Genomic DNA, 17,543 nt, shown 5'->3' on the forward strand with positions numbered 1-17,543 from the left:
CCAACAGTTTGGGTTTTTTTATTTTATTTTCACATGAACTGCTGCATCCTTGCTTTACACACAACATTACCATTTAAATAAATGATCGTTTTGACTGCACAAGGTCTGCACGGGTCAGGACATGCCAGTTTGTGTTTCCTGTGAAGCTCGGTGACCCATGTAAACTGACCCTGCCAGTGTTTGCCCCCCCCCCCCCGCACATGCATCAGAGATTTATGAGCGGCGGCAGTTTTATTCACCGCCCCCCTGACACACAGAGCCCTCCCCGCATCCTGCACACGTCAGGTCGCATTACACATTTTATTTTCAGATTACTTCAAGGTCACCACCTCTTCCGAAGGTCGCTCGTGAATCACTGGAAAGACTGACTTGAGGTCTGTTCTTTTATTCTGTTTATCTTTATTTTTATTTTTTTTTACTTTTTGGTAAACTCAAGACAAGCAAACATTTATTATTGGTGGGAGCCAGTGGATGGGAAGGAACACCGTTTGAAACATTGAAAATGTAGGTTTTTTTCCTGCTGTTCATTTCTGACTTAAAAAAGACCTTTTCCCGGGGAAGGAGCCGTGTTCTACAGTATTACACAATAAACGGAGAACCGTACGATCAGAAGGGAACATCTCCTAACCAAACAGGGGTCTGGAGAGCCACAGGCTATGCAGTTTCATGTTTATCCGAAATGTTAACTTGGTTGAAATGAAATAAGCATATTGTTCCATTGTCTACAAAGCAACCTAGTATTCCACCATTTCTAATGCTGCCATTTTCATACAGTATTTGCTGTACAGACTGTGCTGCTCACAGTATTTGCTGTACAGACTGCGCTGCTCACACAGTATTTGCTGTACAGACTGTGCTGCTCACACAGTATCTGCTGTGCAGACTGTGCTGCTCACAGTATTTGCTGTACAGACTGTGCTGCTCACACAGTATTTGTCCTTACTGAGATGCTCAGTAGAAAGTTATCTTTTCCCTGCACACATATGTGAAGGGCACCAGGACTCTGCTCTGAAGTTGTACTGTAAATAGCTCAGTCTGAAGTTACTATTTAATAAAGATATCTAATTGGAGCTTGAAATTAAAATTACATTATCTGAGGGAACAAAAGTTCCCCCCCACCTCCGGGGAAAAGTGTTTAATTTTACATACCAATCACACACCAACGCGGACGCCCAACCAAACTGTTCCTCTGGTTTTGACTTTCTAAGCCTCTTAAAACCGCACTGCGATAGCCTCGTCTGAAAGTGCCAAGCCATCTGCAAAAATGTGATATTTTCCTATCAGTTTCAGGCAGTATTCTGACGAATACAGTATCAGTTTAAGCCATGGGACCTTCTCTTTGCGAATGCATAGTAGCCTAACCCAGTGACAGAATCTGTAATAAGATATTGACCTTGCAGCTCCATACTTTCCTCTTGTTATGAAGTATATAGCACCACTGCCTGATAAATTTATATAGATGAGCACATCCCTTCACATAATGCAACATAACTTGCATGTTCTCTCCGAGGACGTCCATTGTTCAGGGGTGTATGGTCAGGGTAGGCATGGGCAGCCCAGCTTGTGAAAATATTACAAGGCCTTATAATTCCCTCCTTTTCTTTTATCACCCGGGCTTTCTTTTATGAGGCCATGCTGCCACTGCAGCACCTTGATGCAGTGTCACCAGGCTACGCACAAATTATCCAAACAATCGTTTTTTCTTTCCACATAATCCACAACAATTATACTACTTTCAACTATTTCACTGCTTTCCACAAAATTCACAACTGTTTATGCTGCATGTTTTATTTATTCTCCAGTTTGGAATGCCTTATTAGAACTGCAAATTTGCTCCCTCCGAGCACCTTGTGACCAATCAGGTACTGCCCTGCATGACTCCGCCCTGAAGCAGTTATGACCAATCAGGTACTGCCCTGCATGGCTCCACCCCAGGGCAGTACCAGGGCCTTTGCCCTCTTGTTCCAAACACATGTGGTCTACAGAGAGCAATGAATAGAGTACTTTAAACAGCCTAGGTGGTGACAAATGCCCGGCATAATGTCACATATGAATAATAATATTAATATGAATATCAATAAAAAACAATAATCATAATAACAATAATATGAATAATAATATTTATATCAATAATAACAATCCTCCCTTAATCACATGGAGTAATGTATCCCAGCAGCCCACAGCATCCCTGCGTGTAGTTTAATCACACCATGACCTTGCACATGGGGCACAAACTTACGGGACCCTGGAACCCTGGCTAACGAGCAATTAGACTGATTATCCCCACCAGCATCGCTACATAACTCTCTGAACTTTATCCCCACCAGCATCGCTACACAACTCTCTGAACTTCCACCGCCAACAAGACTCTTTTCGTACATATACGAAGAGTCATTACCACAGATTTTTAAAAAAATCTCTGAGTTCTCTCACCTTTAATTATGGCCTCACAATAACGGACACTTAATTTGCATGTGCATCATTAACGGCCACGTCGACAGACACACAGAGGATCATCGCACGGTCTGCGAAACGCAACATGAACACACGGGCGCTTTGTTTAAATGTGTGGAGCCTGCAGCACCATACAGCACTCTATGCATCTTCAGCCTGGCACACAAAGGGAATGAGGCACAAAGAGCTCTTCACTGCAGTTTCAATTCTCACTGCTCTTGCGTCACACTAGTGACTGATGCTGGATGAGGAAAGGAAAAAATGTGAATTTCCAGAGGACTGGAGTTAAATCTGGAGTCATTGCAGACCTCCAGACTGGAGTTAAACCTGCAGCCCCTCAGGACTAGAGTTTGAGGTCTCTGCTGTACAGGCGTGTTCTCCATTGGTGTTGAGATGAATGGGAAGAAAAATCATGTGGATTGAGGAGAAAAGAACCAATAAGACCGACTGTATTGAATCAGGAAGTATGAAAAATGAATACACACTGCACATACACAGCCTCTGATTCAGTCTAGAGATCAGAAACTAACATAAATGAAACACACTTTTTGTAACAACATTAACAACATTACAATCAAAAAAACAATTATACAAACAGAAATAAAAGCCGACCCAGGACAACTTTGTGAACAGCACAGATCTGGCGGACGTGGGATGCGTACGCGGCGCGTTCGTGGCACGCCGGTTAATTGAGGTCTGAGGGAAATGCGGAGCGCAGGGAGGAGGAATGAAAACGTAATGAGTTTGGCATTCTTGACACAGTTTGCTAATTTGCTGTCACAGCAGTAATGAAGATTGCGCGAGAGAGAGAGAGAGAGAAAGAGAGAGAGAGAGTGTGTGAGAGAGAGAGAGAGAGAGAAAGAGAGAGAGAGAGTGTGTGAGAGAGAGAGAGAGGGAGAGAGAAAGAGAGAGAGAGAGTGTGTGTGAGAGAGAGAGAGAGAGAGAGGGAGAGAGGGAGAGACAGAGAGAGAGAGAGTGTGTGTGAGAGAGAGAGAGAGAGAGAGGGAGAGAGAAAGAGAGAGAGCCGCATTTTCCGACGTGGGGAAACTGCACAAGCCAAACACAGAGACCGTTTCGACAAGAAGCAGTACACGCAAATCAGTGTGTGTGTGTGTGTGTGTGTGTGTGAGTGTGGAGTCAGTCATCTGCTGTACCAAAGTACGTAAGGAACACCAGGCCAAATGAAACAGACAGGACAGCGGTGGTCTGTGCACTTCCCCTCACCACCCCGCCCCCCCCCCCCCCCACTCCCCCCACAAGCCTGCACCATCTTCAGCCCTTTGCATTCAGTGTAGCTTTGAGGTGGTCTTCTCTCTGGGGAGCGTTCATGCGTCTCCCCCTGTGTGGTTTGATGGAGTAGCAGTGGCCTCAGGCCGCACGCTTCTTAGGAAACAGTACCCAGCAAAAAAAAAAAGATTCAACAATTAAAGCAAATAAATAAATAAAAATCAGGTAATATATACACACACACACACACACACACATACACACACACACACACAGCCTGCGGTGGTGCAGCATCACTACATCAGCCAACTCCAAAGCTGCTTAAGTGCATGTTTTTGCTTTAAACTCTCTAAACTGAGAATGCCCTTACAGCAGCTATCCGCAAGCTGACAGGACTTCAGAAACTTCTGCAAATATCGAAAACATCCCTCATCGCTCACAGAAGCTGTCCGGGGCTAATCTGAGTTACTAACTTACACTAAAGACTGAAATAATGCCCAAAACTGCAGACGGTAAAGGATCCCTTTCAGTCTGCCTGCTCGCCCTGTTCAAGAGAACCCGTTTCCCCAAACCATCTCCCAGTGAGCTGAACTCTCTGGTTTTCTACCATGCAGGGACTTTTGCTGTGAGAAGTTCATCAAACAACGTACTTGAAGAGCACAAAAGCTCTTGGACTTGTTTTCAGGTGACAGGTTGCACAGGTACAGTTCTCCCACTGGAACATCAGGCAGAATGCCCCCCCGCCCCCACACACACACATACACAGAGCAGGACATTTTTATTAGCAGCCTGTTATCTCTGAACCCCCCCCCCCCCCCCGCATTCCCGCCACGCTCAGATAACCCCTCTGTCATCCCGTCCGCATCAACAACATCAAGAGCTAATTTTTGTTTATGGGAAAGAAGCTCCTCAAACAAATTACCTGATATTTTGCATGCACGTTTTATTTATTTATTTTTCCCCTCCCGCCCCCCATTAAATGTGTTTCTGACTGATAACGGCGATTTATCAAACGCCAAATCAAAGTTTGGCGAAAAAGAGGAAATGTTTTATAATCCTGCAGTCAGAAGAGGCGGGGGGTGGGGTGTGGAGCTGGTGGCTGGGGACATGATTTGATGACAGTGCTGTCAGCATCTTATCTCGAAGTCTTCCAATCCGGCGCACGGGAGCGTTTATACAGCAAACACGGATAATCCTGTGGAGGACTCAGCCTAGTTTTTCTTTCCAAAAAAGCGCGTTTTCTTCTCTGTACAGCGTGACCGGGTTTGTAGTAAAGGTAGACTGAACTTCAGGCCGGCCCCAACGTCTCCCCCACCTCACCGAGCGTCTAGTTCACCTCCGCTCCCTCACATCCCTCCTTCACAAACCCTTAAAGGACAGAACATTCCCTGATCAAACACCCATCCCCGCACCCCAGATTTCCCAGATTTCTCTGTGAGGTTCAGTCAGGATTTAAATGCGATTCACACGAGGAGCCATTTACAAGAAAAGCTCGCTGTAATGATTTTATGTATCTGAGCCTAGGCGCTCGCACATCTTTCTGTTAGGACGCCTTTTACACGGATAAGAGTACATCTTCCGCAGCGTGGAACTCTGTTAGAGAACACTGCACACTGATAAGTGCACTATTTTACCAGTGTGGGTGGAGTTTGTTCTAAAAATCTTTTTCTTTAAAAAAAACAAAAAAAAAAAAAAACGTTCTGTTATTCAAAATGTGTATCCATACATCTGAAATGGTCTAGGACACTTCAATGAACAAGTTCAATCAATCAATCAATCAATCAACCAACCATGTGCTCACTTCTAAAGCATGTCACGAGCACAGGGGTGCTGCCACACCTCCAGCATTAGCTCTGGAGCAGGCAGAGCAAGCAGCCATGTTGGCTGGGGCGCAAGTTAATACCCCCATATTTCAGCCTTCCAGGTGACCTGGGAACTTCATAAAACTATACAGCTTCTTCACAATCATGGCAGCCTATAACATCTCAAGATTCTGAATTCCGTGGTCTCCTAGCAACGGGAGCACCCACAGGTACAGACTCAGTGAAGTCAGGAAGAACAACAAAAAGTGTACACAATTCTGGGCAGCGAATCTTTAAATGCTCAGCTGTACAATCAAAGAGGCGGTTGATGTATATTTTTAAAAGCTAGTGATAAAATAGCCAGCAGTAAAAAATCTTCAGGATTAATTAAACTCCAACAGAGTTTATGCGAGACAAGTCAAGATAAAGTTGTCGTCTCTCAAGAGTAGAATGCACTTCATCAGGCTACTCTCTCAGAGTTGATTTAACCCCGAGCATTTTACCGTGTGATTGTCTCTAAACCGTGTTATTTAAAGGGCCCTGTTGATCTCGTGTGATTATTCATGAGCTGGGGGTCACTGATGGCCGAGATCACAGAGGTACAAAAGGGACAGTCCAGATGAGGGCTTGGCCGGCCCTCTCTCCAGGTGTCCGTGTGAATGGAACATTGTGCTCTCTCTCTTCACACCTGTGTGCCTTTCTACCACAGCACCTGGCGGTCCCACACACCCCAGCGTTATAAGGGAAGCCTGCCCCAAAATCATTCATCTTACCCTCTGAATAACCGGCACCATTCAAACCCAATCTCGCCTCCACGTTTGCACAAAGCCATCCGAAGTGCTGACGTCACTGGGCTTTGACTCCTGCTCTCAGTGCAGTGAATGGAGCCGTCCATTGAATTGCAGAATAACTGTGCAATGGTGGGAACTCTACAGCCTTCTCCCTATTCAAAGGACCAGTCACGATATAGCAGACGCAGTGAAAAGTTTTCAGGCTCATTTTTACTTAAATCTGAAATCCGGTCTCCAAGTGAGTCACCTGAATCCAGTTCCATTTCCATTTTGTTTAGTGCCTTTTTACAGGGGCAACAGTCACAAAGCTGTCACGCTTTGCAGAAAAAACAGGAAATGAGGGAAAAACTGGGAGAGGACTGGAGCCTCAACCCCCCAAAACAAAACAGCAAATAAGGTGAAAACGAAATTCCTCAGCGGGCAAAGAAACACTCAGACAGTTGGGAAGAAATCTTGGGATGAACTTTAGACTGTAGAGGAGGAGACTATCCTCTGCTGGCTGACCTGGCGTCAGTAGCACAAGGCTGCACTTTTTTTTACGCTACACATGAATCCAGCCCCTAAAATGGAAAAAAAAAGGGGGTGTTACACCTGGGTGACATCATCGCCTGGGGGTGGAGCTCTGTACATTCACTGTGGGCCAAAATAAGAAATTTGACACGCTAGATACGAGATGGTTTAGGTGACCGTGATCTTGCTTTCCAGCACCAGAGTTAAGGCAAGTAAGGCTAGCACCTTAATTTAGACTAATAAAACAAGGCTAACTGAGCAAGTGATGTTAGTATCATTACCTTCATGTGCTTTTAGCACGTCTTAAGGTCACCTGTGAGGTTTGAGTGATGTCACCATTAATGTAGACATTATAATGCATAAACTCAATTACTGAGGCATTAAACTAATCCAAAAATACTCAGATACCTTCACATGCGCAAGTTCCATGCGCAAACCTATACAGTCACCTGGACAAAACCCAATGAATATGTTGTGTGTGTTTGTGTGTGTGTACGCGTGAACATAATCCTCTTACCGAGTCTCTAAGAATTCATTTAAAACACTTGAAGTCCATGAATAATGGATTCCTAATTCATTACAAAACGAGCGTGGCAGTTATTTAAACAAAACGTGTTTACGAGGAACAGATGATGACCCAGTGGATGTTTACAAACCAATATTATTAACACAAATATTGATCTAGCGCTGATGCATCTAAAATTAATTCGGAGGGCTCTGTCAGGACGCCGTATGAATATTTGATCAGTGGATAATATTAAATTCCGTCAGGTGGAGACCGATGCAGGTAAAAGTAAGCTAAGGAAGACTAAAGGCCAGTTCAGACCAAATATTTACGTCCCTGTTTACGGCTGCAACATGCATCCAGGTCGTTATGGTGAAAATCGAGGCGGGTAGCAATAGCGAGATTCTGGCTGTAGCGAGCAGCATTACTAATAAAAGCGAGGCTTTGTTTGAGACTAAAGATCCATGTTTTAGAGCCGGCCCGCCTGGCACACGGAGCTGTACGCCCAGCTGCGCAAACAATTCTGTACCGTAGCACTACATCGTCATCACTGTGTGTGACGTGTAAGCATTTTACTAGCATTTATTTATTAGAATTTTATTAGCGACCAAAAACACCGATTGGGCCTTTAAGCCTTCTGATCATGAGGCCCGTTCCTTTGCCCCCCCCCCGCCCCCCCCCTCAGGAGTACCAGGGTTTGTGGAGAACAGGGAGGCCCCTCAGGTGCCGGGACACTTTAAATATCTGATTTATGGGCGCTGTAGCCAAATTACGACTGTGCAAGGAGCTACAGGTGCCTTGGCGAGGGACACCATGTACTGCGTTACTTATTTATTTATTTATTACTTTATTACTTTATAAATATGCGGCCATAAATCAGGCGCTGCTTTGATTTTTATTGTATTTTCCCGATGCGTCTGACTGCTAACCGGGTTGATAAATCGACATAATTAATTCCCGTTTGTATAAGAAAAAAAAAGCGTCTTGTTGCCATGGTGACGTGGACCCCCCCTCGTGTGACAGCAATGTGTAGAGACAGGTGTTTTGCGGTGTGTGTGTGCGCATGTGTGCATGCCATGGGGGCTCATCCACACACTGGAACAGAGCCTTAGCAGATACCAGACCATGGGGCCCCATCCACACACTGGAACAGAGCATTAACAGATACCAGACCATGGGGCCCATCCACACACTGGAACAGAGCCTTAGCAGATACCAGACCATGGGGCCCATCCACACACTGGAACAGAGCCTTAGCAGATACCAGACCATGGGGCCCATCCACACACTGGAACAGAGCCTTAGCAGATACCAGACCATGGGGCCCATCCACACACTGGAACAGAGCCTTAGCAGATACCAGACCATGGGGCCCATCCACACACTGGAACAGAGCCTTAAACCCGAAGTAAAATTTTAATATTTGTGGTCAGCGTTAGAATAAGTGGAAAATGCCCTTGGCTTTGCCTTGGGCTGAATCCACCCACCCCAGTCTCCATGATCATCAGGAGAATGCTAAAGCTTAAACAATTCCTTACGTACAACCCTGAAAGACTGACAGCGAACCACGGTAGACTTGCTTGGAACCCCACTGGGACCAGACAATGCAGGAGAAGCAAGTCAACCAATTATTTCTCCACAAGCTAGAAGGCCAAAGCGATGGCAATCGTGTGGTGTCAAACACACGGGTGGTCATTTTGTTCTTTTTTTGGTCGCTTAAAATTGGCTCAAGGCACCAAGCCTCACCAAAAGCAGGGTTTTATAGGGCTGTTAATTCTGTGCGCGATTGTTAAACTGCCTTGAGGTAGCCATCAATCACACCCCCAGACTTTTTTTCTCCAGAAGTGTCTTTTTGCTGTAATTAGCCACTAAAATATTCATACAATATTTGAGCTCTGATCAAAGGGCACTTTTTATATAGCGACCTTTTCAAAGGTTTTGGCATTCTCATAGCTCACACGATTGGCCCGCAAAATAGAGTCAGCCTCTTTCTGCGGAGTGAATTAATATAAAACGATAAACGTTCCCCTATAGCCAAAGGAAAATGGAAACGGGAACTCTTTGGAATGGATCAGCACAAAAAGCCAACAAAGTCAAACTTTACAGGAAGTGCAACAAGAGGTAATAGTGCTGGGGGAAGGGGGGGGGTGGGGGGGTGGGGGCACATACTTATTCATTACAGGGTGTCCGGGTCTCCAGGGGAAAGAATGGAAGAACTGTTTGGAAAAAACAAAAACAAAATATAATTTAACATATTACCATTACTTCAACGACTACATAATAATGAAGGAAAACAAAACGAGGAGATGAAAGAGATGGAGGAGAAGGATGATCATTTATTTCCTCAAGGTATTTTTCCCTTGCCAGGCTCATCCTTGGCTCACTCACGTGGACCTGGGTCCAGAATGTCTATGAGATGCAAAGAGACATGGAGGGTGCTGTTACAAGCTCTATGTGCAGGAAAACGAACCGAAGTGAATAGGAGAGGCTGGGCGGGGCCATGGGGCCATGGGGGAGGGGGGGGGTAACGAAAGGGACAGTGTGTCGACGTACGGTCCCTGCATCACCGTCTCTTCAGCCATGGGACACTCACCACACAGCAGGGGTTTTTCCCGCATCGACAAATCGACAAGGGTGGCCCGCCTCGATCATTTCCCGTGCAGCTTTACTGAAAAACTGCCCGGCGTCGGCAGTGATAAAGCCCGTTTTAAACAGCGCTGCGCACAGCCGATCGCTCTCGTTTGAACACGTAAGGGCAGCACTGCTCCGGAGAGGCGCTGCAGAACAATCGACACAATAAGACTCCCGGCTTTGGCCGAGCGGTTTGTATTTGCGAAACCTTTTTCCACCAAAAATAAAAAGCACGTGCTTGTCGAGCCCTTTAAGACACTCGGGAATTCTGACCACAGCTTTGAAGGCTCCCTTTACATTCACGGAATTTAGAATCTTGAGCGTGTCCACTTGAATTCCGATGCTAATCTAACACCTGAAACAACCCAAAGGCCCTGGTAAACAAGGAGCACAAACACTGATTATAAAATTTAGAAATTAAGCTCCTTCCCAGAGGCACAGCAACTTAGGAGTGCTGGAAGTTCTTTTTTTTTTTTCCAGCCCAGATACAGTCGCCTTAATTCATTAGATGAAACAAAGTGGGGAAACTGGGCAAATTAAGTTTCGAGTCTTGTCGCTGCAGATTATGAACCTCATGACACAGCACTTTAAGTATCACATTACTGCACTGGTTGTCCCGCAGACTTTTAAGCAGTAAATTGTTACTCCAACCGCCTGTGCATTCAATGCACTGCTCCCCCCCCCCCACCCTCTGTTCTCCAAATTAACCAACATATCACATTTTCAATTAAGCAATTAAATAAACACAACTGTTGGAGGATGAAGTCTTTTCTCTTAGTATACACACAAAGAAGTCACTGCTACTGCTAAACTGTATTTTAATTTATATTAGTGCATTAGGCCTATTAGCCAAAGCAGCTATTTCCCCCAGTGGGCAAAAAAAATGCAATTACTGCAAAATGAGAAATGTGAAGCCTACTTCGTATTTGTGATTTTAGCATTCTTTCTTTTGCTGAGTCAGAGCCAACGTTTCAATGGCAAAAAGCGAAACAATTGGTAATTAGCTAAATTTGAGCCATTTTCCGATGCAGAAGACAGATGAATGAGAGCAAGACAATTTGGCTGGAAATTCAGTAAGGAAATCCTGGAGATGGGTGTGGCTTTGGACCACCGACTCTCCCTCCCTATTCCGGCAAGAATAGACCAGCTCAGCCTGGATGTTTACCCTCCGAAGCAATGCAGGATAAATTTAAACATCATGTTAGCTCGTTAGTTTTGTTATAGGCGGCTGCAGTATGTTCTATGTGCAAAGTCTCATATTTACGCAAGAAATGTTGAGAGGACAGATTCAGGAGAAATATTTATTTAGAAAACAGCGGCAGAAGTGGAAGGTGTAAGAATGCCCTGAGCTTTATGCGTGCTTTATCCGGGAACGTGGCTGCTCTTGTCCATAATCGAGCCACAGAGAAAGATTTCCATAGATCTTACTCTAGCCCTGATCTGGCAAACTGGAGGAAGGCCATACAAGGAAAGTCAACTCCTGCTCCTGTTCACACGTGGTGCCAACACGGAAAATTGCTGGTAAAGGTTAAGACTTCACGTGTGAAAAGGGTTTAGGTGTACTTGCAGCACGGAAGCGTGTGGCTTGAGACACAGCCTTGCTCCCTGTGCTCCCGAAAATCCAGGAAAATTCTGGTCAGGGTGTGAAGATAAAACTGCAAGTCCTGGTGAAAAAAATACATCATGTGGTGTGAAGAGACAGAATCATCCTCAAAACTCATCAACAATTCAGGCCCCAGAAACCAGGTGAGGCTAATTAAACACACAATTAACTACTTCAATTAGTTCATTAAACTGTGAGAAAGAACAAAAATAAAAAGTGCACACCCTGAGTTCTCAAGAGCACTGCGGTAAGTCTTCTTCTCAAGGACTTCAGTGTACAGAGCAGAAATCCCTAAAACGCTGACTCAGCTCAGTAAACATACACTCATTTGCTCATTCAGATAAACATATTTACAAATCTGAAATATCATGACAGCGGTGAAAAATAAGCTGTCAGTCTGATAATGAAATCATTCTGAAGCGGGAGGATCTGGCATTGCAATAGCCAGGGAAGGACAGCCTTATATTTATTTTATTTTTTTTAATGGAGAAGACTTGAAACTCTACGGTAGGAGTGTCAAACTCCAGTCTTGGAGGGCTGCAGCGTCTGCTGGTTTAACTCCAGTCCTGAAGGGCCGCAGCGTCTGCAGGTTTAACTCCAGTCCTGGAGGGCCGCAGCGTCTGCTGGTTTAACTCCAGTCCTGGAGGGCCGCAACGTCTGCAGGTTTAACTCCAGTCCTGGAGGGCCGCAGTGTCTGCAGGTTTAACTCCAGCCCTGGAGGGCAGCAGCGTCTGCAGGTTTAACTCCAGTCCTGGAGGGCCGCAGTGTCTGCAGGTTTAACTCCAGTTCTGGAGGGCCGCAGCGTCTGCAGGTTTAATTCCAGTCCTGGAGGGCCGCAGTGTCTGCAGGTTTAACTCCAGTCCTGGAGGGCCGCAGCGTCTGCAGGTTTAACTCCAGTCCTGGAGGGGCCGCAGTGTCTGCAAGTTTAACTCCAGTCCTGGAGGGCCGCGTTGCCTGCAGGTTTAACTCCAGTCCTGGAGGGCAGCAGCGTCTGTCGGTATTTGTGGTTTACTTCCAATCAGCTGGCAGTAAAAACCTTGAGAGCAAGGTGTGTGCACTCTAGCCAATCAATGAAACACACCAAAAACCTGCAGACACTGTGGCCCTCCAGGACTGGAGTTAAACCTGCAGACGCTGCGGCCCTCCAGGACTGGAGTTAAACCTGCAGACACTGTGGCCCTCCAGGACTGGAGTTTGACGCCCCTGCAGTCCGGCATCAATGTCTGCCAGTGCACTCCTGTATGCGCAAAGAAATGTTTAAAGAGGATTCAGAGCTACGACCGGGAGATGACTCATACTGCTCTGTGTGTCTGAGCATTCCGGATTCTCCTCCTGCTTTATTTATCTTCCACAAATGCACAGAAAAACTACACACACACACAATGCACACGCACACATGCACACACGCAGGCACGTACGTACGTACACAAGCACGCACGCACGCACACACACACACACAAAAAATGCTTATGCAAAGAACAGCTAAACATGAACAACATGGAGGAGGGAGGGGGACAGAACCCAGACTGTAATAAAGAAGCACAAAGCTGCCTAAACTATGTTTCCGTATGTACACAGATGAAGCAGTGCTTCCTATCAGCACACCTGTGTCAGACGTACACAGGTAGGCCGCAGATGAGCCTCGTACTGCAGCCGAATCAGACCCTTCCCAAAAGGCCCGCTGAGAGAAATAGGTCACAGAGCACTGAGCCAGCGGGCACGTGGAGCAGAGAGACAATCAGGGCGGGGATGCTCTCCAGAGAGAACCATCAATCTGTCACACGGCCTGAATGAGCTGAGCGACAGCTTTCCTGAGGAAGAAACGGCGGCCGCCTTCAGGTCAGCAGCACTGTAAAACAAAGAGCTGAGCATCTCTAGTGTCCCGCTCAGGACTGCGGTGTTTCTTCTCATTTCCAAAGGTGTGCCGGGTGAGTTTGACATGAAGACATTTAACACAGAGTACTTAGGGGTGCAACAGACCTGTGGCACTGTTTAAACAACTCCTCTTCACAGGGAAATGTGAGTTTTTCCCGTAACATTTCAATAGGCAGATTTTCCCAAGAATGAGAAAAGTTTGCGTTCATTTCTCTCGGCAGTAAAACTATCTGAGCACCCAAGATAAACTCCAACAAGATTCCAAATTCCTAAAACAGTCAATAAACAGAAACAAAAAGTTTTAGGCCAACTTATTTTGTGATAAAGTAGGCACTTTTTAAAATTTTTCTAGTCTGTCGAGGCACGATAGACCGTTCCAAATTCGAAAGGCAGTAAACAGTTTAAAGACGGTAGATAACATTGGATATTAGATAGCAAATAAATTACACAGCTTGCAGCCACTCACATTACATTCCAAATGAGTGCGATATACACGTGCATCCAGATCCACTTTCATTCATACTGTGTGTATGTGTACACACACACACACACACACACACACACACACACACCCTTAAAACAGCCTTATAAATACTTGCCACATTTATGGTGACCTTAACATTGGGTGCCTTATTAAACCACATATAATAATAGCACCCTTTTGAATGTGGGCTGTTTAGAAGCACACACTTCCAAGGTTGGACAACTGGGATAATATAGTCATCTTGTCATGTCCATAAACATGTCTGAAAAGAATTTATATTCTATATTATATATAAATAAATATAGAAATACAAATTGATACCAAAATAAATCATTAGAAAAGAGACTACAATGAAGAGGGCACCAGCGCCTGTTTGAGTAGTTGTGCACACCGTATGGAGGTCCAAACTTTCTTTCTTGCTAGGGACCTCAATAAAACTCCTGTCAGCTGTACCTCTCCAAACAGGCTACCTGCGTTGCCCACATACGTGACAGAACAGCCCTACAGTAACAATGCAGACAGAGCGGAGATCTGGGGAAACGTAACGTTACCTAGGTCCCCAAGTGGAAGCTGTGTTATTCGCACAATGTAACGCGACCCACCTACGAAAGTTATGATATATAAATATATCATAACTTTTCTACCAGGTACCGTTATCATATTTAAGACATCATAGTTATTGCGCCCCAGCAGCGCAGAGTACTTACCGTGGCTGGTTTTTATAAACTCCTGGCCGGTAGCGTCGGTCATCGGTAACGTCGATGTTCCACACAAACTCGCGGTGTTTGGCTATCTTGGCAGAACTGAGACCACTCTCTTTGTCAGATACTACGTCCTCCTACTGCCAGTAGCAACATGGCATTCAACAGCATTATTATTATTAATGTTTTTTTTAATTTAAACTACATCTTCCCATGTTTCACTTCAGGCGCCTCTGTTTCGAGAAGCGATCGTTTCTTTTCAGCAGTCGGATCACCTGCCTGCCCGACGTTAGCGTCATGACGCTAGCTTGTTTGAAAGTTTTAAATTCGTCACCTGGGATAAACGAACAAACTACGTAACTCATTTCCTAATTACACGCAGCTTCAGAGACACCGCCTGCTTTGTTTTCGTAGATCAGTAAAAACCGAACTGATGTGCCCGGACAAAGACTGCAAACCACATATGAAATGTTAATGTGAACAAAGTTGGAAGCACATAATGATCTAGAATGTCGCTGCATTAAGTTTTGCCTTCACTAGGACTAGGGGGCCTAGCCCAAAACAGGGAAAACAACCCCAGACCAAGGCGTGTAGACCAAGGCGTGTCCAGATACTTTTGCTGATATTTTACGTATAGCCTACACATTGACATACATTATTGCAATGTCTTAATTCTCTGTTAGTCAAACATTGAAACACATTTCCTTATGTCTACACGTTCATGGGAAATGCTGAAGTGTTTTGTGATGTGACGCTAGCTTACGTTTACTTGGGAAAGTTGATGGAAAGATACCTGCAACAATTCAAAAAATCATACTTTGATTTTCTTAATTGATATTGTCTTTTATGTTTACGCTTTCCACCTTCGCAAAAGTGATAAATAGGTATCTCAATGGGGCTTCCGTGGTAAAAACGAATCATTGATTAAATAAATAAATAAATAAATAAAGTATTGATTACTTAAATAAACAAATAATGTAATTTCAGGTACAGTGGACTATCTACTTGGATTGTGACTGACCAAGCGATCATCAAGTGGCATTTGGCTGGTATGCATCCACCATGTGGAATTCTGGGATTGTTAGTCTTTTAAGGAGTTGGAAAACCTGTTGGTAGGTAACCCTAAACGACTGGTTTTGTGTTTCCCTACATTCACTTTACACCTGGCTTTACTGAAGCAGTGTGAAAATGTTTGAGCTGAACGTTTTTCTGTGGGCATTGCTCCACATAAGCTAATAACGGTTTGCTACCTCTTACCAAACTCACCAGTTGGCTTCACCCTTGAACCCTGAGTGACAATAAACCAGCACCGCAAGGCGTTCCCCATGGGTCTGACCTGGGCCAGCTACCATTTTTTAGCATATGGAAAAGACTGCAGTAAATTAGTTACTTAGCAAGGACTTGTACTCGGTTAAAATGCTCCACTTGTTTTCACACCTTGCGAGTTGTTCGATGCTGAAAGAGTGAAAAGCCCATTTCTGCTTTCCGCGAGCACTCAGGGCGACAGGTCACAGAGGAGGAGGCCGCGTTTCCCCGTCTTTAGCGCCTCAGAGAGCTGGATCCGACCCACAAAATCGTCCGGGGGACCTGGGGAATCAGCCTGCTCTCTGGTGCCCTGGGGGACCCCAACTGTACACAGAGAACGTGTTGGTCCTACAGTACTCCCACCTGCAGCTGGAGGTAACAGAAAAGCAATCTTAACTGATTGTCAAGAAAATTCATATCAATGTTTTCCCGCCATAAACCAGTTTACCTGATACCTGTTATCATCCGTCCCCAGTTGGCTGTGGTGGAGAGTGTATGGTTTATGTTTTATCACGGACCTATTTGTGCTGGGACACACACACACACACACACACATTCACTTTCATTCCTCCCTGCTCTGAAAACAATGTTTTAAAGGGCAAGTATTTCGTACCAGGTTGAAGATGTTTTAATATCTTGACATTAACTGGAGTTATGAATTGACATACACTATGTGTGTGTAAATACTGTATGCTGTCCTAGTTTCCTTCCATTGCTTTTCATAATTTTATTTTGAAGGTTGTTTTCCTAAAGGGTCATTTTTTACTTTTGTTGGTTTGCATTTTTAAAAGCTTGTTCTTCATTGCTTTTAACTAATTTTTCTTCGATAGCAGGGAAAACCAAAATAAATAAAACAAAAGTGAACAAATAAACAAATAAACTGGGCGAGCAGATATCTACCTCTGCAGAGGCGATATTTACTGAGCGGAGCTTGCTCAACATACTGTACAAAGACAGGAGCAGTCAGTGATCAGGGACGGCCCAATATTTGTGGAGCACTCGGGTAAATTTACTCCCACAAATGAAATTGTACGCCTGTTTGATTCATAGAAAGAACCGGAAAGGGAGCCACGAGGTGAGCAGAGGGACATCCTTCATCACGTTTGTCCCCTGGGCGAAAGAGTTCAGCCTCGATGGCCGGAACGCCACGTGGCCAGTGACCCTTCTCTCCATCCTGGCCCTTACTAACGGACTAACAGACTTTTCACGTGTTTCACTTCACGGATGTGCACATGCATTTACAATAGAATGTACATTTAAAGAAGTATATAAAACAGAGGCAAAAAAAACCCCACTCAATACTAAAGGCAAAACTCACTGTCAGACTGTACTGTGAGTTGGAAAAAATACAATAAAAACACAATTATATCCATGATGAAATAAATGATCCTAATTAAAATCAGAAGGAATAAATTATGTGTTTGAAATGTCAGCCAGTGCTGTAAATCTGAATCTCAGAATGTCGTGGCCTCCTGCCAATACAAAAATGGAATATACAGTAATATATTGCAAATATGTGGACTGATATGTAATATATAATGAAAATATATCATGATGAATACATTAAAGCTGTGTGTTTAAAAACATATAGAAATATCTGAGAACGGCAATAATTTGTATATTAACAAATATTTTTGTTATAAAGTGTTACAATA

General features: G+C 44.6%; 1 long non-coding RNA gene across 2 annotated transcripts; it reads left to right on the forward strand.

Moving 5' to 3' along the window:
• Positions 1-390: 390 nt before the first annotated feature.
• Positions 391-17,451, forward strand: LOC118227122. 2 transcript variants are annotated; one of them, XR_004765177.1, is made up of 4 exons: positions 391-504; positions 15,571-15,695; positions 16,083-16,263; positions 16,939-17,451. It is a non-coding gene; the product is annotated as an uncharacterized LOC118227122 (long non-coding RNA). The 2 variants fall into 2 exon arrangements; XR_004765176.1 differs by lacking the exon at positions 391-504 and adding an exon at positions 4,072-4,382.
• The last annotated feature ends 92 nt before the right edge of the window (positions 17,452-17,543 follow it).

The sequence above is a fragment of the Anguilla anguilla genome, chromosome 5 (genome assembly GCF_013347855.1).
Source record: "Anguilla anguilla isolate fAngAng1 chromosome 5, fAngAng1.pri, whole genome shotgun sequence".
Lineage (NCBI taxonomy): Eukaryota > Metazoa > Chordata > Actinopteri > Anguilliformes > Anguillidae > Anguilla > Anguilla anguilla.